The sequence below is a fragment of the Balaenoptera musculus genome, chromosome 7, assembly GCF_009873245.2.
Source record: "Balaenoptera musculus isolate JJ_BM4_2016_0621 chromosome 7, mBalMus1.pri.v3, whole genome shotgun sequence".
Classification (NCBI taxonomy): Eukaryota; Metazoa; Chordata; class Mammalia; order Artiodactyla; family Balaenopteridae; genus Balaenoptera; species Balaenoptera musculus.
The window spans coordinates 27149211-27171761 of NC_045791.1; the positions used below are offsets into that span (position 1 = coordinate 27149211).

The window sequence follows — 22551 nt, forward strand, 5'->3', positions numbered from 1 at the left end:
AGACAAAACAACACTTGACCTGAAACAAAATACAAAAATGTGTAATAGCATATTATTGATAAAACTCAAGAAGGAAATAAAATGTGTTAATGTATGTGGCTAGAAATCTCTAAATTCTTGAGAATTGAAAAATAATCTTGATTCTTGAACACAAAGGTTAACTTCCCTGTTCAATGCTTGATTATTCTATGCATAAAATGCCCGTGATAAAATTATAATTTATTTGACAGATAAGTTTGAATGAGGCCACTGGATCAAATACGCAAAATGTTAAAGTACAAGCTATCTTTAAAACATAAGCAAGTGTTTACTCTTAAAAGAGCTTTAAACAATTTAAGATTAAGTTGAGTATAGTAAAAATTAATAATAGATTAATACATGAAAATCTATGAAGACACATAAGATAATGATTTAAAAAGGAATAATTTAAAAAGATGAATTAAAAAGTCGAATCAGAAAAGAAGGCCAGCATAAACTAGGGAAAAACATGCTGTGAATAAAGTCTGTTAGATCTTGAAATAGGAGAACTGCTAAATAATGCATAGTTTTATTTTTCTATAATTTGCATAAACCTTAAGAGAGTATTTATTTGTGTAAAACTTGATATATCGAGTAAGGAGAATGAAAAAATGGCATTCATTTTGTTTTCATTTTGGTATTTAGGAAAAATATTCTGTTACATATGGACTACTTAGACCTAATCATCTGACTGAATGTGGTGTGTGTCTTGAGCCAGGTTGGAAAGGGGCTGGCTGGAGAACAGTGCCCTGGTCTTGCTGCAGGCGATGCAGGTTGGCCCGTACTCTGCTGGGGAGCAGATGGTGAGCCAATGCTTGTAGTCACACTTACCTTCCTTGCTAAATCCATAATCCCTCACTGGACACGGAGCCAAGGCAGGCTTTGGAGGCAGAAAGGAGGTTACAATCTGGACTTGGGTAGTGACTGCCAGAACTGAGAAAACAGCTCAGAAATTTCAAATGCTTAACAAGTTATCTGTCTTGTCCCTAAGCCAGTGCAGCATTTTTAAAAGTAATTAAGACATGATTGAAAATGTGTATGCCATCTAAATACAAAAATCTTCAAAAATCATCAAAACCAATAATGAAAAGCCACATTTAATATGACATTATGCAAAAATACATTTAAAATGAAATATATTTTTGAGATTGAGACGAAATATACATAGTAAAAAAAAAAAAAAAACAGGAAAGAGGGAAGCATTTATTTTATAGGAAAAAGCATTTTTTTCTTTACAAACCTGGACCTTATAGAAGGAAAATATTTCATACATGCCTATAAATATGTGGCATGTATGAAATATTTACCTTCTATAAGGAAATGCATAGCTATGCAACATCTATATCTATACTGACATATGCTCTTCTCTGTAAGTTATTCTTTCAGAATATTAAATGATTATAGTTAATTTTTTCTATATATAATGATACTTATTCATGTAAATGTATGTTTTTATATGTGTGAATGGAGTTCATCATCAACACAGACATTATAACTTAGAAAGACAAAATAAAAATATTGAGTGGGTAGCCAAATTCTAATCATTTATAATAAAAGGGATAGTAAGTGCCATCTGTTAAATGTAAAAAAAAAAAAATGATAAAATGCATACATATCTAGTAAATTGAAACCATAGCATAGTTCATATGAAACCAAATATATATAAGATATCGACATATTTTAAGATATCAACATATTTTATTAGGGTGGATTGACTTAAACATGTACTACTTATATAATAATTATATAAGAATAAGCAAAATCTCCTGATTATTTTTGGTGTAATACCACCAATATTTGTTTTTAAATATGTAGTCTACTTAGTGGGTGTAACAAAATTCCTCAGTTTTCTCTACTGGATTTTCATTGGCTCTCATTCTCTTAGGCAGTACTTCTCCTTGCAAATCATTCTTATGCATACTTGCATTGAAGTTCATTCATTTGAGCAAATTTCTTATAGCTTCATTAGTCCGTTGTATTACCTACATTTCCCATTGGTAGCTGATAAAATGCTATCAATACTTTACTCATATATGAATAACTTGAGCTCTCCACTTTGGGACCATCATCAACTCCTTTCATTAATTTCTTTTGCTCCCCTTTTCATTGCCTCTCTTTTGGAAAGTATTTAGCATTCTTATTTATACTTAGTAAATGTCTTACATTCTTCTCTTTGTGAATCTTCTTCAGAATTCGTTTCTTGACAATGCCCTCCATCCCTCAATATGTCCTTCCCTGATAATGCTGTTTTCTTCAAAAAAATGGATATAAAACAATAAACAAAGAAAAATGTAGAAGCACCTTTCTTTGTCTCACCTTAGAATTTAAGAAATTTGCCTTGATATGTAATATGTGCAGGTCAGTATTTATAAAAGGAGATGTAAGAGCAAAAATATTCAATAGTAATAACTTTTATAAATATTATATGTAGTCTTTATCCCCATAAAAATATGCATGTTATTTTTAACTTTTATCTTAGTCTATATTGGAAAACTAAATTCCAAAATATAATGATATTTATGGCAAACAAATTTTTCATGATTTTGATAGAAAAGTTTTACTATAAAATGGCATCACAGAATAGTTCACTTCACCCTCAAACCTAAAATGAAGACATATTTTATGATATTTACATTCACCTATTTTTTTTTTGAGGGAGAGATAATTTCATAGACTTTCAAACAGGCCTGAAGAGATGGGTTTAATATGATTTCTGCTATCAGATAAGAACAGAAAGAAACAAAACATTAAAGTTTGCTTTCAGCAATACAAGTTTTCTATAAAATCACATTCCTGTTAATATCAAAGATTAATCTAGAACATTGTGGACAACAACAGTTTAAAAACTAGCAAAACAACAAAAGATGTAAGATAATTTACTAAGAGGTAAAGACAATGCAAAAAAGTAGAAGACATGGTCTCTCCCTTCAAGAGTTTTAAACAAAGATATTGGACTTGAAAACAGGAGACCTGGGTTTGCGTTACAGCTCTGCCACTTGCACACTACAGAAATATAAGAAGTACCTACATTTCTGGATCTCAGTTTCCTCATCCATACAATTATAACATTTGCCTAATGATTTCTAGCATGTTGATCACCTACAAAACATTTTATGACTATGTGAAGCTGGAGAGACAAACTGAAGAGGTAAATAAGGAAGAGTTAAGTACCAATGATAACACAGTAAAGATGATGTCTCTGGGAAGGAAATACATGATTAATGACCAAGTAAGTGGTTCAGGCTATGCTTTAAGCCAGTTAACAGGATAAGTATTTATATGGGTTCCTAATGTTTTATATTTAAAATTTTTCATTGCATAATTTTTGATATATAATTTGAAACACATTTTGGCCAAATTAAATTGAGACGTTAACAATGGAAAACGTTTCAAATATAGGCCTCCAAGCAAAATTTTGTAACATTGCTCCATGTCTCAGGACAATGCCACGAGAAATTCCATTGCCATGTACATGCATGAGTCCCACATTTTTGGGAACTCTAAGGTCCCAGAATTGCAGAGAGAGGAGCTATATCCATAGACACCAAGTAGAAAATGAGTAGCAAAAGTGAGCTACACAAGCAAAAAGTGTACTGCAGATTGAATTAGAAATCCGATTTATCAAAATCCTAGAGGCGGCTTCTAAACTCCAGCTGAATCTTCAGCATTTTGATATGTCACCTATTAAACTGCAGAGAGGCATATGCCAATTCTTATGTGGTATACAAAGCCTCCAAATAACTATTATATTATCCATCATCATTATCACAGATATTATTATGAGAGACCTCTTTATTTCCTTAAAAGGGAATAGTACTTTTATGGAAAATGACCGATTATAGAATTGGAAATGGCTACGTTGTAAGAACTTGCACCTCTTGGATGAAGCATAAAGCACACATCTTGATGCTAATGGTCATGGAAGATTCTGTGTTGACATCTGTCTGGAATTATTTACCAATTCTTGCTGACCAAATTCCAAATTAAGGGGCTTCATTTACTGGCTCAAACTTACCCTCTATCTTAATTATGAATAGTGTCCACCTTTACTATTTATGATCTATTATAAGATATGTGAACTTTGATGGACTTAGGTAAGATTTTTTTTAAAAATTCTACTTCCTCTTCTTTTGTTCAGGTACTCATCTTTTCTTGATAGAATTTCTACCACGAGTCCCTTAACAATATTCACAGCAGCCTTCTTTACTCACTTTAAGCCATACTCCTGGGGCTGGCTGCCAGAGAAATCATTCTAAAATTCAAATTGGTTTCCTAGTTGTCCACTTTTTATAATTCCTCCATGACTCCCCATAACCTTTAGAAAAAAAGTTCAAAATCTTTACTATAACTTTCAAAGCTCTCAACGATCTGGCCCCTGCTTATCTTGTTAGCCTCAGGTCTCATGCTGCATCTAAGCTCTGTGGATCCTGGAAACATACCTACAGGTATCAGACTCTGCACTCCCTCCTTTTGTTGGCTTTTCAGAAACTATTCTGTTTATCAGGAATGCTCTATATGTAGCCACATCTCCTAATTTTTCTTCCATCAAACTCATACCTTCCCTGTAGATGACCTGTCCTCCAAAAGACCATTCCTAATTGCTCTCCTCAAAATCTTGGTAGACATGTCCTTCTTATGTGCTCTCATAATACCCCGAACTATCACAGTTATACACTGAGGGAAATTGTCTGTTTGTTTCTCTGCTTACCCAATTAAGTTCAGTAATTAGGTTATATTCCTCTTTGTACTTCCAAGGCCTAAGCTATTGTGTGGCAAAAAGCAGTATTTGTCTCAGGTGACCTCTCTGTCCTTGAAATATCTTCTCTTAGTTTATTTGGCATCATACTCTCAAGGGACAACCTTTTGTCTTAGTTTTCTGCCCTCCTCCTCACCATTTCTTACTTGTGCAGTTACTCAGGGTGCAGTCTTTGATCCCTTTAATGTCTGCAATTGTCTAGTTGATTTTATTCAGGATCATGGTTTGAAATTATTCTCTCCATGCCGCATGCACTCAAATCTCTACATCTAGCCTTGACCACAGCTCTCCAGACTTGTACATCCAGCTGCCTCCTTGATGTCTCCATTTGGATGTTTAATATGTATCCTAAACCATCCAAACAAAACAAGAATACTTGTTTTCCTCATCAAAATCTGTTCTGTCTTGGAATGTCCCATCATTATAAACAAACCACTCCAACCACTTAGTCGTTCATGGTAAAAATCTAGGATTCATTCTTGTTTCCTATTTAAACCCAACCCAGTGAAATCATCATTATGACCTCTTGGCCCTACATCAAAGCAACCTGAATACATCTACCTTTTTGTATCTCCATTAAACCATCCTGGTCATAGTCACCGTCATCATTCTCTGAATACTGTAATAATCTTTTAGTTGGTTATGTCAACCATGCCAATGAAATTATGTCAACGAAATCACACCATTTATCTGTTCAAAGCTTTACAATAATGTTCATTCTATTTAGAATAAAATGTTGATATCTCATTTTGGCTTAATGCACCTGCACGGTTCAACCCCTTCCAAATGCGCTGGTCCTATCTCATCACATCCCCCTCTTTCTACTTTTGCTTCAGCCATGCTGTTCTTTTACTTTCTTGGACATGTTAACTCAGTTTTGCCCTACAGGTTATGCCCCTGTTGTTTCCTCTATCTAGAAGATTCTTGCTCTTTATCTTCATATAGTTTTCTTCTCTGTCATTCAGATTTCACCTACTTGCCAAGGCTTTTTCTAACTGCCATTTCTAAATGTAGCCACTTAGTCATTTGCTATCACATTGCACTATTTTAACACTCTGCAAAACACCTATCATTACCGTATGTTTCTGTTTGTTTGTTAATCAATATTTTGTATATCTTCTTTAAACTCATGAAAATTCTAACTTCATCAGAGCATAGGACTTGCCTATCTTCTTCATTGCAGTGTCTCCAGCACCTAGAACTGAGTATCAAACAGTAGAAACTTAATGAGTACATGCTGGACAAATGAATAGCGATCCCAAAGAAAATCCAGTTTGAATGAGTGAAACTTAGAACATCATGAATTTGAGGGTTGCTACTAATATATGAGGAATAGAAGTTACCATGTTTTTGTTTCAAATTTTAAAGAGACTGGTGCTATCAATGAGCAAGCATTAAAAAAATAGATTGCTAGCATAGTTAAGGACCTTACAAAGTATCTGTTGTCCTCCTAAGAAGTGCTGATGAAGCCAAATCTTCTGTTCCAACTACTTTTTTCCAGAGAAAAAAAGCCAGAGAATTAGAAGTCAGAGAGGAAACAATAGCATAAATGACAAAACATTCAGCTGTCCATTACATACACTAACGGACTTCTGAATAATGTTCTCTCTAATCTCAGAAATCCTAATGAGCAGTTCCTAGTTAACATGAGCCCATGATAAGATTACTTGGTTTATTTTAGACACAGATCCACCTTAAACTTCATGTTTTCCTTCCTTGAACTTTCACTTGGAAATTATTGTATTCTCCCACAGAAGAGGTTTAGGTCAAAACCTTGCCATTTCACCATTTATTTATTCAAGAAATATTTATTAAGAACTTTTTATGAAACTTGAAGTATAATAAAAGATGTAAAACATGAGTATAATGTTTATCATATGGGCAGAGCAATTGTATAGAGGGTGTTATAAGTACCAAATACATGCTAAGAAACTTCAGAAGAGGGAGGAATTATGCCCTAATGATGGATCAGTAAGTATCATGTATTGTAATATGAAGAAAGCTGGGATTTGAAGTATGCCCAGAAATTTACCGTGCGCATAGAGCAGCAGCAGAAGAAGTCGGAGGGGGAGGAGGAGGAGAGGGGAAAGGGGGAAAGAAAGTAAGGAAGGAAGAGAGGGAGAAAGGAAGGGAGGAGAAGGAGAAAGGAAGGAATAGAGGGAGAAGACATTTCGAGAAAAAAGAGCAATTTGAGCAAGGTATAAAAAAGGATTATCATGGGGTATGTGCACTATTTTAAATTAGTAGTTTCATTCCAATGAGGCACTGCGGGGCAAGGAGGGGAGTAGGAAGTAAGGATAGGAGGGTATTCTTTGGGCCTTCTGTCACTCTTATTCTTTCTGTATGTACCAGCAAGAAATTGATAGAGCCTGGATTATGAAGATAGATTTTCCTAGAATGAATCTTGGCTCCTCATTTAAGACTTCAAGGATCTTGGGTGATTTTTGCAAACACCTCTAGTTCTAAGTTGCCTTATATATAAAGTGGGAATAATCATGCTCACCTTTTGAAGAATTTATCCCTGGAGTCACAGTCACAACTATTTTTTGGCTTAAATGGACAAATGTTCTAAGGATCAATGACAGAAGCTGTAAAACATCAGGCACACACTAGGCACTTAATAGCTGTTAGCTCCCTTACCACATCCTTGTGTGGATTTCCTGATTCCTTCTGGAAAGTTCCTTATTCCACATTTCCATGGGTTTTTCTTTTACCCATCTTTCAATATTCTGAAATATTTTTTGAATGACCAATTGAATGAAAGGCTGATTGTCACAAATCTGTCTTTCTTTTAAATTCCCTAGGCATTTTATCTGAGCCTCTTTTATGGTGGTTTTCACTCTCTACCTTGATTACAACAGCACAAATAGATATTCTTGCCCTTATTTTGTGTTAACTTCCAATTCCTATTGTGTATCCTCACAGCATCTAATACAGTATTTTTCAAGCAATAGATCCTGTATATATACATGTTGAATCAGTTTTTCTGAATAGTTCTTTTCTTATGTAAAACTACTGAAAAATCATATAGATTGTGGAAAATCTATACAGTTATGTCTAGAACTTTACCTAATGAAGTATATACTTTGCTAAGTCAGCTAGATAGTACAGTAAAAAGATATGAATGTTCTTAATTTCTAGTTAACAAATTTATATCATTCAAACTACCTGAAATCTATTGCCTTTTTATAACTATTAGAGAATATACATGAAAAATTTCATACATATATAAAAATTGGATCTCAGAAATTTCATATACATATGAAATTTAGATCTCAGTTCAGTTTCTATTACACCCACATAATAGAAATCAAGATCACAAATCCATTATAACAATAATTTTCATATCTAATAAATGTTTCAAAAGAAAAATAATCTTTACCTTAAGGTCCAAGTTATAGTGTTGATAATAAACTTAAAACATCAAAAATTATGCATTTCAGGATCATGTTGTTTTTTTCCCTGTGAATTTTCTTTAGCAAATATGATTAATGGTTATTAGAATAATGCTGTAAAAGTGAAATCTTTATATTTTAGTTTATCATTTGAAGATTTTTCAAATAGGCTTATAGAAATTCAAACTTAAAACAAATTTTAAATATTTATTAAAAAACACCAACTGAAAAAATTCTTGTCAGATAATTATTTATTCTTTCTGAAAATTAAAATAAAATATATAAGGCATGACCAAGATATTTCTCTGTCTTTAGCAACTTCTTTTAACTCTATTCTGCAGTCCTAGTGTTTACTGGATTTCTCTTAAAGATATTTTTTAAAGTGTTATTTATGTTCTTCACGTAATAGGCAGGTTCATGGTACTTGTAATCAACTCTGAAAATGCTTATTGTAACCAAGATGCAGTATTAATATTGTTTAGTTATACCTTTTGTTTTCAAATAGAATGAAACATTGAAGAAAAAAAGAACACTTCATTTGATTAGGCATTCCATAGCAATCTTAATTTCCTTTAACATTTCTTTTCTATCTCATGGGAAATGTATGTCTGTGTTTGCCACTTTAGCCTCTCCACTATTTGTGGACACTGAGGCAGAAAATAAAATTAATTTTGTTTTATCAGCTCCTCTACCTTTGCTGTCAATAAATTATCTCTTCTATCTCTTCCAGGGTCTGACCTCTTGCCCTTCCTACAGTTGAAAAATGTCATTGTATTTATCTTTATCATCGTCACAATTTTCCTTTTATTTGCCACCTTTCCTTTCTTATCATGTTGTACTCCCTTCACTTCATTTTATAATCTTCCACATAATGTTTTGAATCTCACGCAACTTACCCTGCATATTCCTCTTCTTTATTCCTGATTATTTTTGCATTTTCTTGTTCATACTAATTGGCTCTATTTTTATTTCCAGTATATTTATTACTAAATGGCATTCATTGCCTTTGGGCATATATTAATTTATCTTTCAGGACTTTCCATTTGCTCCCTATGTCTTTTCTTTATATATTTCCTCTTGCAACCTCCATTTCACTTCACTTTTCTCGTATGTGTTGGTGTATTATTTTTGTTGTTGCTTTTTTAATATGCCTTCGTATCTCTAATTCATGCTTCATGTATTATTAGGAAGGTTTATAAAATAAAACACTGTATGTTTTTCACAAACAGCATTAATTTGAATCATCTTAAAATAGGTTTGGATTCACTGTACTGCAATTTGTCAGCCACCTTTTTTACAGCCATATTATAGGGTTTAACTAAATAAATAATTAGAAGCTAATTTTGCAAATTAAAAGGACTGTAGATATATATATATACTGACCTGAGGTCAGAGAAGGGGAGTTTATTGAAAGGTGAACAAAACAATGTAAAACTTAAGATTTATTTCAAGAGAGATATGTTTAGACCTTTTGAGGTATTTAACTGATAAAGTTACATATGTATATATATAATATATAATTAATCTTCATACTTCTCTATGCTTTTATGCACATAATAAGGTAATCGGTAACATTTAAATCCAGATACACCTTCTCTAGGAAGACCCTTGAAAAGCAGAATATCTAATGAGGCAAGTAAAAATGTACCAAATAAATTACAGTGCCATGTGATAAATATTGTAAGATTAAATAGAATTATACTTGGCCTGTGATGGAAGCAAAGTGATACAAAGAGTGTCTTAGAAGACTCCCTGGAGTAAATGATGTCTCAGCTGAGTGTCAAAGAATCACACATGCCTTGCCACCTGGAGATGAGGGGAAGGGAGTCTTTAGAGAACGTATTCCACGCTGTAACTGAAAAGTGAGCTTCAGTAGAAAGAATGGCAGGAAATGAAGTGAAAACTAAGCGTATGTTTACTAAAAAATTTGGAATTTTCCTGTAGTTCAGTGGGAGGCATTGGAGATTTTAAGCAGAGAAGAGGCACGATCGGATTTGATTTTAGACTGAAAATTCTAGTACAGATGAAGAAACTGTGGGCTTGGAGGCACCAAGACCACTTTGGATAGTAAAATAATAACATTGATGAAAGAGAATGAGGCCCCAAAGTAAAGCAGAAACTGAAAGGAATAGTCAGAAAATATATGAGTCAGTTAAAGGGTTCAGTCAAGAGAACATGGGAACACCTGGGCACAGGTGCAGGCAAAAGTAAGGGAGACAACATTTTTCTGTAGAATTGAGTACCATCCACTTAATTTAAATTAGAAAAATAAAGCTTTGAAGTGGCTGTCCATTAAGTCCAATTTCATCCAGACAGATTCTCCAATTTCTATTGACTATTTAGTTCACTACTACCTCTTGACAGTAGTTAATGAATTACAATTAACAATTTATTGAATTAAAATATGGTCAACCAGGAAAATAAAAATAGCTAAATATTGGATTAATACTTTATTGCATAAATGGTGACACAACCAGACTTCCTAACACTCAGCAAGGGAGACCCTCCCAAAAAACAATAAAAAACATTGCACATACATTCATGCAAAATGAACACTGATACTAGTAAATTCTAAAAATGGCAGAATTTGGTTCTAAATCAAATGCAATTTCCACATTTGCATACTATGTTAGAAAGCATCTTATAACTATGTTCATAGTATATTGTTCAGTTCATTTCCATAATCTAATTCAGTGATACTTACGCTCTTCAAATAGTATTCACTGATCATATTTTATCTCTTCTTTTTCCTAAATTGTGGTTCTGTGAACTATAGACCACATCAGAGTAAGATTGTAAATATCATAAATATTATGCCAATTTCCTTAAAATGGCAAATTATGTAAAATTTATTTTCTCCTTTTTCTTAGAAGAACCAAAAGCAGATAGACCTTTGAGCTTAAAAGTGGATTTTAATATCTTTTCAATACATAACATAAATTTCAAAAATCCTTTAATTTGTTAAAAAATAATCATTTTGACAGGGTAATCATGTAATATAGAGCTATTGAGTTTAAACAGACTTCAGTTTGGTCAACCTTCTCATCCAAACTTGCAAAATTTCCAATATAATTGCTAGCTGAATTTGTAGTAAGTAAGGCAGGTATTCGTTCCAAAGATACAATCCACTGTTTATTCATGCTGTGTTAATTTATTATCAGTAAAATGATGATTGTGATATACTGAGACCATATTAGGAGCAAAGTACTCTACCAGACACTTCACAAAGTATGTGTGATATACTATGTAATACTTCTATGTAATACAACAGTCTTTCAGAGAACGCACGCTTATTATTATTGTCGTTTTTACTATTGTTGTTACATTTTATTTCTTTATTTCCCAGAAATTGAATGTAAGGGAGGTTATGTAATTTGCCCAGTATTTATCCGCTTGTAATATAAATCCTGGATTGGAGTCCACATCAGTCTTTTTCTAAAGTCCATGCTTATTTCCTCTGGATTATCCTGTCATAATGTGACATTAGCACTCTCATTTGCAAAGCAGTAATAGATAAATAGGGAGCAGGCCTTAAATAAAACATTTCTTATTTGGTGCAAAAGAACTACATTATTTTATGCACCAAAAAGATGAACTATATGAACCCCAAGGAATAATAACACAAGTGTCGAACAACAAATAGGACTTGTGCAAAGATATCAATTTCCCCCAGATATGTTTAACCTATGTTTTTTCTTTAATATCAAATCTTAAAAAAAAGAATTTCATAAATTAATTACTTGACTCAAATATTTATACCTTGTTTTTTTACTTCTTCAGCCCACTTCAAAAAGCCTGTTGTATCAAAAGCCATACTGATTAATTGTAAATACTTACAGCTTTTGTAATTATTTGATTTAGCTCTGATGTCTTATGGAATAGTCTAAGAAATTTAGTGTGGCATACAATTATTTATGAAGAAATTACATAATTAGAAGACAGCATCTTATATGTCATTTCTAAAATTATTTGACTATATTTACTTAACCATAGTTGGAATTCTTAACTCTGACAAGTATCTGCAAAATGGGGCTTGAGTCTGTTCTAGTTATGTCCACATTTCAGAGTTACCCACAGTGACTTCAGGTTTCTTTCCCCAGTGATTCCTTTCATTTATTCTTTTATCTTCTATGGCATCATGGAAACCCATGTGAAAAGTTTAAAGTTTAGCTTTTTCATGTTTCAAAAGATTATGCACAGTAAGAAGGCTTGTCTCCTTAATCATTACTTTTTTCCTCCTTTGAATGTCTTGGCCCAAAGTGCCTATCAGGATATTTGCATAATGTACCTAATTTGGGAAAATAGGTCGTTGCTGGGGACGGGGGAGTGGTTTTCATTTGTTTGTTGTCTGGTGGTTGTAGAGGTGGTGGTGGTGCTTGGCACTATAGAAAGCCATTCTAGGTCTGCTTTTGACAAAAAATGCTTTTGAATGTAGAAAGTAATTCAAATATCATTGACCCGATAGATTCTGAAAGACGTGTCACAGTAAGGATCAGTTGGTGAGGATCTCTTCTCCAACAGTGAAGAAAGAGTTCTGCATATTATTCAGTGATCTCTAGAGTTTCTGTGTGAGATTCCAAGCTTGCATATTCTCTTTCCCTCTCTGTCTCTGTTTCTTCACACACACACACACACACACACACACACACACACACACACACACACACAAATAAAAGAGAAATTACTACATTCAGAATAGATACAGATTCTGTTGGTTTGGTTTGGTTTGTAGCAATTCAGGCACTGAGCCAAGTATTATATTCTTCTTTGGTTTTGGTTTTTGTTTTATCAAGGCTAGCTTAAAACCAGTACAAGGGTCAGTGTAGTCTCAATCTTAATTTTGGAATCCTGACTGTTAGGTCTATGAAAGGTAGGGCTTCAAACCACTATTTTGAGAAATTTCTCCTTGATTGAAACATTTTATAATCCTGATGATCTACTCTTAAGCAACCATTTATCTGTGCTACCAGTGCTGAAGACATCAATGAAAGCTTTCAATTTGTGTATCCCATTACTATGAATGTGTTCAGAAATGACTTAATGGTTTATTCCTTAACTCAAACAGTTTATTTTATTTCTTTGATTTTCATAAAAATGTCATTAGTCTCTCAAAAATAAAAACCAAGTATTCTGTTTCACTAATACCACCACAGCTTTTAGCTAATTCATATATGTGTATGTGTATATAAATTCAAAATTCAAAAACTATTTGTAGATAAATTAAGATGAAAGAAAGAAATAATGAAGACACCACATTACCTTGGTTTTTTGGGTAAATTCTTATATAAACTTCAGGTTACACATTCCAAATGGACTTGGAAAATTTTTAATTGTTGTAAAAGTTAGAAGATTCTTTCTTTACTATTTTTGTTACATAATTTTATTAAGAATTTGATGAGTGATAGGAATACTTGCCTCAGAAAAAATTGCACATGAGCAGTTTCAAAGTATGGAATTTTTGAAGATCATTCATGGGGCTCCTTAGAGTCTTTGATTCCAGTGTTGTATCAGTCAACATTTATTAAACTCCTACCATATTAAACAATTTTTAAGAGAGTCCAAAAGGTGTGATGCACAAAAACAAATGACATGTTCTCCGGATTAAATAAAGGCTATGCTATTGAGGAAGATTCACACATGAGAGAACAATTATATTAAATAGATAGATAAGATAGGACTGATAGATAAAAATAGCACATACACGGTATTTGCTGTATGCCAGACAATTTTATTATTCCTTTTATATATTTACTCATCTCATTCGACAATTTTATTATTCCTTTTATATATTTACTCATCTCATCCTCAGGACCTTATTAGTTAGGTACTGCTATTTTATCCTTTTTATAGATGAGGAAATTGAGGCACAGAATGGTGATGTAACTTGCCTAAGATAACACAAGTACTGAGAGGGAGAACCAGGATTCAAAACCAGGTAGTATGTTTCAAGAAGCCATGCTCTTAGCCATTACATTTGCTGTCTCTCATAAAAATATAACAGAATTATTAGAGCGACGTGGGATGACAAGTTGAAAGAGCAATCAATTTTGTTGATAGTCTAGGAAAAGTCTCAGAGAAGCACATCAAATTTGAGTTGAGCATTGAAGGAGTAGAAGATATATAGCAGGTAGTTTTGGGTGATTTCTCCTTAAATAAAAGTATGATTCACCATGCTTAGTTTCATATTAACAAAGTTCCTTGTTTTCTAATGATAAAGTAAAACATAATAATAATTGAGTTACTCATGAACAAGAAATCCCAGATAGATGAAACATTCTTTGGACCTAGCAAAGCTGCAAATCCATTTTACTAAGGTTAAACTGTTATTAGAATCATGGTTAGCTCTTAAAAATAGGTGCATAACAACAAATCCCAAATGTTGTATATCTATGAGGTAAAATTATCCTGTTAATCACATCTAGCTGGATTTGTAATTTTGTTATTTCTCAAACAACTGGCAAAGGGCCCTGCAAATTAAGTTGTTGAAAGCCATTATAATGGATGAAATAAAAGCCAGTGGGTAAGAAAGAACATATTTCCTAAAAGGGAACATATTGCTTATTTCTTACTTTTAAAAAATAGGATATAAAATATTGTAAGTGGATTATGGGATGTTGTTACTGGAATGTGCCTCTTTCACATAGCACAACTATTTGCCATCATTAGTAGATCCCTACTCTTGCCAACCTCCCGCCCCACTTCTTCCCCACTGTGCTCCACCCTTCCTGACTCTCTACAATGATGATTCGTTATTTGATTCATCTTCGGGCTGCAATGGTAGCTTTCACACGCCCCAGCTGGAGAGTCTGCCCTGTGGCCACAATAGCTACTCATTGAAAGAGTTGTTTTCCCGAAGCAGACTAATGACTTCTCTAGGACAAGAACAATGTTTTTTGCATTTGCATAATCTCAGAATTTAACACTGTTAATAACGTGTGCCAAAACAATTGATCAATAAAAGGAAGAGAAAAATGAATAGACGAAGGCCATCATAGCTTCACTACAAGAAAGAATCACTAGAGGGATCTAAACGTGTAAAATAAAGCAATGAACAAACAACAGGTTGGACAGAAAGGAAATTGGGCTAGATGTTTTGATTAGGATGTGGACCTTAAAATGTATTCTAAGTTAATTTTCTGGTAAGACAGGTAGTGATATATGACATAATTTATATTTTTTAAAAAACCAAATGCTTTTTTAGCTTAAAGGCAAACATTCAGAAGGGTTACACTAAAATGTGTGTTACTACTGGTAATTGTATTATTAACACGATGCTAGAATCAGAACTCTCTACCTACTGGTCTTTGGAAATGTCATTGGCCTCTCTCCCTCTCTTCACCTCCCATCCTGCCGTTTCTCCCTAGGGCCCTACTAAATATAAGTTTCCCAAATTCTTTTTTGTGACTTTTAGTGGTCTGAAAGTAAGTAATCTGATTGGTGATGAAAATTCAGAACAACATAGCCCAAATACCCTGGGAATCAGAGTTCTGCCAAGCACTTATGAACTAAGAAAAATATGCTCTTGCACATGTGGAATGTTGTGGAGGAAACCCTGCAGCTCACTGGGTGTTAGAACAACAGTGCAAGAGTGTCCAGTGGTGACATGCATAAAGACATGACCTCCCTGGGAGCTCCAGTGATTTAGAAATGAAATCTTAGACTGCTCTGTGAAAGTTGAAGATGCTGTTTTTTTAGCAAAGCATGGAAATTGTATAGGTTTAAGGTAAAGACAGCAAACTCACCGATAACACTGCCATGGTTAAGTGTTCCTACTGAAAACTTCTATCAACACTAGGGCTCTAAAGAGTTCATTCTGGAAGCCAAGAACAGTGAAATGCCAACTAAGAACCCAACTTCTCCAAACATTCATTAAATGGATTTTATTTTTCTTGTTGATGGTTGCTTGGAGCGAGGAGTGCTTTAGCAAAGAGCAAACCCTGCTCTAAAGAAAATGTGTTGACAAATAACAACAGAACAAGTTCACATTTTTAAATGCATTATGCAAAGAGAAAAACAAACAAACACATATCTACTATGGCCTACAGTGCGTATGCATTCATTCTCATCTCTAATATCTTCAACCTCTACATTTTCCATTGGGTACAATGAGAATTAATTTTTAGAATTGTGACTTCTGGGTACAGTAAGTTTCTTACCATTACAGATACAGTCCATTGTGCAACCCTTCAGAATGCTAAAAGTAGAGGAACTAAAACATTTTAAAGATAAATTTAAATTATAAGACAGAAATTAGAGAACTTTTCATTAACAGTGAGCTAATCAGGAAAATCAATTAACCAAAATTCCTCATTGCCAGAACACTCTATATAAATTTGTAAATTTCGATGTTTACTTGACTTGGATTGTTCGTAGCCTGTCGATGATGTTTCCTGAACAGTGTTCAAGTCTATCAATCATCACTGATAGAATTCACTCATTGACACCTACTCTGTCTGGCAGGGGTGAGGTATGTGTGGGGAACAGAACTTCTAAAATCATGATCCTGACCATGAGGAGGGCTTTCTAGGCTATGGGCTAAGGGGATTTATTTTGATTAACTTCAGGTGTCTATATGGTAAGCCTTAGAAAACATAGAATAAAATTCAGGACTTAGTATGTAGCATGGAGGCTGACACTAAGCATTAGAAAATCTGATCTTCACTAGATTGCTTTTAAAGGGTATTCCATAGGATATCTATCACTAATATTGTAATATTTTAGCATTCTAATTTAATTTAATAAAAATTAGAACTTTACTTCCCATTTTCTTCTAGCTACAACTTTCTCACTTTATATTTCTTTTTGAGCTTATAAAAAAGATAAAACTAATCTAAGTGCCAATTGAATATTTTGAAATGTTGAATATTTAATTTGATCAAACATACTTGCCCACTCTTCAAAAGCATTCTTTCTTTGCTTTTTAGATTACACATATATGCATAAAGGTCAGATTGTCAACCCCCAATACTGTGTTTTATATTGTTGGTAGTGGTGATTATTTTCTTGTAATCTCTTTTAAATATTTTGCTCTGGAAGTAATAAACTGAAGAATATCAATCCATTTGCCTGGAATTAAAATGAGGCTCTGCTCCCTTATTGAGGAAGTACAAGCTTTGGATTCTGTTTACAAATGGCATATATGGACTACTTTCCCCAACATCTAATCAAATTTTCAAAGACAGTATAATTTTAATAAACCGTGTCTCAAAACATTTGGGTAAAATTATAATCCTATAAAGAGTAAATACGTTTTTTAATGTATAGTCAATATTTACCTAATGAAGTTATATACAGTACAAAAGAATTTTAATGTAGGAAGAAACGTTAGTGATCATTTATTCTAGTTTCTTGTTCCAATTAATATATTTTTTAAAAAACCTCCTTCTAGAATATTGAGGAACAAAGGATTTTTAGCACATTTTCAGTAATTTTATTTTCATGATTAAGAAAAATATTATTTTATAACGTGATTACTTTAGAAAAATTGGAGAAAAAATACAAATAACTATTTCCAAAGTATTTATTATTAAATATATTACAAAATAGAGTTATGTATTTCCTTTCTACATTTATTTTTCTTTACATACATATTTTTATTTTATAAATTGGGATCCTATAGATAATTTTGTTTTCTGATTTTCTTTTACTAAATTTAGAGAGGGAAAGTTCCAAGTCACTAAATATTTTTGAACAGTAATTTAATGTCCACATAGTTTTATGATAATTAATGTTACTAATGCAATGTAAAAGAGGTTTGAATTGGAATTTTTTCTATTAATGTTAAAGCAATAAATTAGAAAGGTGTTAGTAGTAAAAAAACTATATTATAGAACATATGAGTTTGCTTCAGAACTTTTCCATTCATGATTTTAGGACACTGACATTTCAGTCTTCTGAGAGAAGATTTTCTTGAAGAGTGCTTCCTTGAATGATGCTCATAAATAGCCTTTTTAATACATAGTCTAAATCTCTCCCTGGTACCTTTCCCTTTACAACAAACATACCAAAATATTATCTTCAGTTAAACATTAATAATTAATTTAATATACTTAATATGTCATAATACTTAATAAGTAGATAATTCTAGCTTTAGAAATAGCCTTTGGAGACAAATGCAGAAAGGAAAACAAGCAAACAAACAAACATTATGCTTACTGAGATTTATTGAAGTGTTGAAGTTTACCTGAAATTTGGATTTGTATGTGTGGCTTTGGGGTTTCAACTCAGCAAAGCAGGTGATCTGATAATAGTAACTAACGTGATTAGCATATGTGAAAATGAGATCATAAAGCACAATTTCTAAGATCTTTTAGAAATAACTTGTGGGTGATTGGAAGTTTAAAGCCATTCTTGAGCCTGGAGATACTAAACAGTTTATTAAACAGATATTAAAGTATTTCTAAAATTTTAAGAAATTAAGATATTTTTCTATAAATCTGGTCTGGTATTAAGGCTAATATTATCCATGTTATACCTCTTGGCGTATTGAGGTCAATTCTCAGTTATCTATCCAACGTGGTAACACAGTGAATCAAATTCATTATCGTTCCTATTCTGAACTCCTTCATTGATAACAGGGATAGTTTATAAAAGAGCCATAGTCACCCTTAGCACCTTAGAGAAAAGGATATAATCAAAATCAATGAAAACCTCAGATACTCAAAAGTATCATTTTAGCTAGCTTTTTCAACATCTTCCTATACACCGTCCTCTAGCAGTTCTGCTAAAACATTGATTGATGTGTTTTATCTTCTTCACTCTCCATTGCCACCCTCTAGCAGAGATTCTAGGGAGGGAAGAAATGCCCTAGAGACAGGTTGCTTGAGGGAAATGGAAAAGTCAAGGACTTGAATTATATCCACAGACTGGATAATCAATCTCAGAAGTATTGAAAGTTGACTGTACAGGAGAAGTACACTAGATAAACTATAAAGGTAACTGTTTGTAATTTGGAGAATTTAAAATACTGAAGAGAATAGGCACACTATTTGGTGGTACATGTAATGAACCTTGGAACCATGAAGTTGTTGATTTATTTATTTATTTTTAATGAAATGGAGATTCAAAAATTACCAAGTTAGGGTACCTTCAATGAATTGTCTTGGAAGTTTAAATTTCCAAATATGTGTAGATTAAAAGCAAAGAAGATTGTGTTATATGCATACAGGTCTTCTAGGTACCTACTAAAGGATAAATTGAAGCGAGGGTTGAGAACTCAGTCTGTGCACAACGCCACAAGTAAATTATCCTCCAAGCACACAGCTTGCCTGTTGGTGCTGATCATTGCTACAGTTGAATTCATAGTGAAATGATCCACACTGACCATTAAAAAAGCCATTTCCAGACATTGCAGTTTCAATGTGGCAGTTTACAAAATTATCTTTTTAGCTTCCTCAAAACCCATCTGAATTTCCTAGTTTGAATCTTCATTGCTTTTGTCTTCTGCAAAGACAATATTGTCAACTTTAGAGAGGGGTGAGCAACCAAAAATTGTTATGAAAATTCAATTGAAAATGAAGTTTAAATGACGAGACTTGCCTCGTTGGAATAAATACATGCACTTCAAAATGCTTTAGTAGGAAAAAAGAATGGCCTTTTTTTTTTTTTTCAAAGAAGTGAAGATACAATACAGATAGATTTTAAAGAGGGTTCTTATTCCACATCCATTAAACAGATATTTATTGTGCCCGGAACTGGATGCTCATTTGCAATTCTCAAAATATGTAGTGGAATAGAACAAGAAGAACAAAATTGCCCATTTTCTTAAATACCTACTTTATGCACATTACACTAGGCACTTTGCAAAGAAAAGGGTAAAGGAAGGAATGAGGATAAATACATCAGACCTCTGGTTATAGCCTTTGAGCAGATCTAATCTAATTGGAGACTTGAATATGCATGTGAGCGTGGGCAAAACAGATTAAGTAGATTAATAAGGAGTACTAATATATTATAATGATATGTTAGTACTCTGCTTCTTATTAGTCTCCTACTTAATCTACTCTGTTTAAAGTAACAATGTAGTATAGTGGAAAGAATGTTACTTTGTGTTTTCCATTCCTGGCTCTATTGCAAACATTTGGGCTGACTATGGGCCAATCACTTAATAACAAGAATAATACTTACCATTGATTTGATTGCTTGGGTGCTTAACATACATTGTTTCATTCAGTCCTCACATCTACCCTATGATGTCTATATCACTCTCACAATACAAGTGACTATAAGTCTAGTTTGTCAGAAATAGCCCTGCTTTATCCCCACTGTCCCAGCATCCTTATTATCAGTGTCCCCCTTTCCCCTTCAAGAGTGTCCCTGTTTGGATGATATATTAAATTGCCCCCATGTAATGAGAAATTTGATAGTCACAATCGAGCAAGTAGTGGAGCCAGATTTGATCCAAGGCTGTTGATAGCCAAAGCCCATATACATAAGTCTCTGTGTTCCCTCTGGTTAAATAGTTCCACTCGTTCTTTGTGTATAAATAAAATTAAGCCATTAAAGTAAATGATCTCCAGGATTCCTTCCATCGCTAAACTCTAAAATGCTAACTACAAAGAGACAAAATATGTGGGCTCATGATACTGGGACTCAGACTTTACACCAGGGGTAGCAAACAGAATTGAGAAACAGTGAAGGAAAGAAGGGGAAAGAGAATGGAAGATTTAACACATTGCCTGGTTCATAATATAAGTGTAGTTCTGAATGATTAAAAAGCTAGCCTCTCTTACTAACTGTGCATGGCAAACAGATGACCCTTGACATAAATTAGGGGGAGCTGTATCTTTTCATATCTTTCTATTAAGAGCATGGAATGATGTGTTATCTTGGTCCTTATATTTTTAAAGTACTTGCGTATTGTTTTAGGTAGTTCTTTCACTTAAGTCAAATTCTAGTTTATAATATTATGAGATCTTCATTCAAATTCTTTATTTCACAGAATACGATATTGCCTACAAAGAATTGTTTGGCATTCTCCCCAGATAATTATATTTTCCTGGGAAAAGTTGATGCATTCCTGAAAGCTTTGACTTCTCATATTCCCTTCTTTATTCTCATCTTATTGGATGCTTGCCATCAATACTAAATTGTCTTAATCCCAATTTTTCCACCTATTGCTGCTTTTGCAGTTGGCACTGATTCTTATGCCCCTTGAAAGGTTCTTGTGTGGCAAAAGATTGAAAAAAAATTGGCAGTTGCTGTCAGGGTTAATGTAGAAAAATAAATCTCTTATATTGCCAGTTTGGATTTACTTTTCATTTTTAATGGCCCTAACAGATGTTGGAGGAATCCTCTACTTCCTGCACTCTTCCATTTTTACAGCTGGTACTGCTTGACTGGTTCTTGACTTTGGGGGAGCAGTTCCTGGGTGTTTACACAGTGATTTACAGACACCCTCTCACTACAGACTCTGACCAACCTCTAGTTTTCTTTCACCATTTTCCCTGAAACTGACTGATATCACCATTACTCAGTTTCTCACCAGGTTTCCCTGTCTCAGTGTTTCCTAGCAATTGCTTCTTTCCCCATTGTGCCACATTTTGAAATGTTTGGACTGTTAGGTAAAAGGCATAAAGAGGAAAAAGTACAAATAAGAGGATATTTTTCAACTTAACAAATGAGGCAGTCCATCTTTTTTGGTACCTTCTTTGGTTATCTTTTCCTCATTTTTTACAAAAGTGCCTCTGACAATTTGCATTTGGGTAGTTCACTCCTTTAGGACTTTTCCCTTTCCTTTCCTTTCCTTTTCTTTTTCTATTATTTTCTTTTCTCTTCTTTTCTGAAATACTAGCCTCAGTGGCACTAGTTTCACCAACTGTATTCATTTGCTAGGGCTGCCATTACAAAGTACTACAAATTGATGGTTTAAAACAACAGCAACTTAATGTCTCACAGTTCTGGAGGCTAGAAGTCTGAAATCATGGTGTCATCAGGACCATGGTCACTGTGAAACCTGAAGGAATCCTTCTTTGCCTCTGGTGGATTGCTAGCAGTATTTGACATTTCTTGCCTCTTAGTGGCATAACTCAAATCTCTGCCTTCATTGTCACCTGACATTCTCCCTGTGTTTCTTTACATAGTCTTCCCTCTATGTGTTTGTCTCTGTGTCTAAATTTCTCCTTTTTATAAGGACACCAGTCATATGGGATCAGGACCCACCCTCATGACCTCATTTTAACTTGATTATCTCTGTAAAGACCCTATTTTCAAATAAGGTCATATTTTGAGGTACTGGGGTTACGACGTCAACATATCTTACTGGGGGGACCTGATTCAACTCACAACACCAACTAAGAACAGAATTCTCCCCCACGCTTGCTTCCAAAGGAAATGTTGACAGCTTTTAGCAATTGGTAGGATCCTGCAAGGCTGAAAGTGCCA

At 33.6% G+C, this 22551-nt stretch overlaps 1 protein-coding gene across 1 annotated transcript in view; it reads left to right on the top strand.

Annotated features, from left to right (window-relative positions):
- The window catches only part of ARHGAP15 (Rho GTPase activating protein 15), a 609541-nt gene that overhangs the window by 231645 nt on the left and 355345 nt on the right, over positions 1-22551 (top strand). The gene's annotated exons all lie outside the window — the stretch shown is intronic.